Consider the following 1,893-nt stretch of genomic DNA (forward strand, 5'->3'; position numbering starts at 1 on the left):
CTTAAGAGGCCAGCAAAGGATTCTGGGAGAGGGGAGAGAATGAGATGTTGAATGTTCAGCTATTAGGTAGAGCCCCTACTTCCAAAACAGTAGCTCTCAGCTCTGCAGAAGAATGGAAACCATATTATTACTGACCGGTTGCAATTCAGAGTTTTCAGCCTGTTCCCACCACTGACAGCTGTTGGAAAACTACTTTCCAATGAGAAGAGAGAGACCCCAAGCAGACATGACTTGTCCTATTTTCAGACATAGCATTTCTCCACTCAGGCTTTCCAGATGTAATGGACTACAACTCCCATCATCCATGATAAACATGGCCATTACAGTGATAAAATTGTGATCCAGAGGGACGCGGGCTAGCAGAGCTCTTTTTCCTCTTTGTTTGTCTGAGGAAGGATTTTGATTTTACATGGGTACCTCTGGTTTTTTAAAAAAATGGTTGTTCACTTTAATCACTTTAATCCTTTGTTCAGTATACTTTTATTCTTTCTTTGATAATTACTGATTGTTTTAGCTTTAAAAAATTGGCTATGCATTTTGACTGTGGATGCTTTTTATGGAACAGGAAGCAGGGTAAAAAGGAACATACTGAATTGCGGTAAATAGTCTCCATGATGACAACGTTAAATCAAAGAAGCTTCATATGCATCGTGTCTGTGATTGTATCAGCCACTATATAAAATATGCCAGTCTCTTTTAAATAAAGACAAAGCAGGTTGATCCATTTGATCTGTTTTTAGCCCTGTCAATTTTGCCCATGTTCATCCATTAATCCATTCCAAAAACCTGCATTGTCATTAAAAGACAAGTTTAAATATCATGTTTCAAACGCCATCTGTACACGCATCGTATTTAAACATACCCACTTTAATGGGGGGTTGTACAATTCTTCTGAAGTCCAGAACGATATCACAAAATCCAGAGGATGATCACGTGCCATTCCACAATTTACAGAAGGCAGAGCAAAGGAATTCGCAGCAGACCTCGCAATGACAAGCGCCTTCGAGCATCTCGGATTTGACCAGAGGGACTCCTAGCTGTGACTGTGACCAGCAGGCAAACTCCCCTTCCCAAGGGACTCTCCATCAAGGCTTCCTTAATGGAAAAGGGGAGTCGTGTGCACAGCTCTAGACTTCACTCCTCAACAGAGAGTCTCTTGTGTAATTCCTGATTGGTTTCTTAATTGGACTCAACAGGAAAAACAATGAGCCCAGTGATATCAGCGTCCCCACTCCAGCTCTAATCCATTTTCAGAAGCTTAAGCAAATTCCATAAATATTTAAATTAAATATCAACTGCATCTGTTCCATGATCTTAATTAAGAATTAAGGAGATGTTCAGATGAAAATGTGTGTGTGGGGAGGGGGGTATTCCAAATGGGCTGAATAGCAAAAGAGCCACAGAATCACAGATGAGGGGATATTGATTGCTTATAACAGTTTTAATCTACTGTTGCTGGCAGAGGTTAAGCCTTCTGTTTGATTTTCAAGTCTCCAGAGGCCCTGCGTGCATAGCCCTCAAAACAGGCTGCCAAAGGAGCGGGGCATAAAGAAAGCATTTGAGGAAAGATAGGCGTGACTGGCCTGGCTTTGCAAAATGAACAAGGCGCTGTGTTTGCTGGTGCCCACCTTTATGTCCTCGTGCTTTTGGCTTTCCCTCTGTGCCCAAACACCTTGAAGTGATGCTCCATCGCTGTCTCTTTAGGCAGCTAAATTTTGCTCTAGAGCAGTTAGGAAACTATGCAGGACTTGGTAAGGGAGGAATAAATACAGACAAAGAGGCTCACTCACCCATTCCCAGTATCCCCAGTTCTTCTTTTAGTGGTTTGAGGGACATTTTCCAATCAGACATCAAGCATGTTGAATCCTAATTCTCGCCAACTAGGGCCATGCT

This window comes from Python bivittatus, unplaced genomic scaffold, assembly GCF_059951505.1.
Source record: "Python bivittatus isolate LINGU-HERP-01145 unplaced genomic scaffold, Pbiv_v1 ctg000670_np1212, whole genome shotgun sequence".
Lineage (NCBI taxonomy): Eukaryota > Metazoa > Chordata > Lepidosauria > Squamata > Pythonidae > Python > Python bivittatus.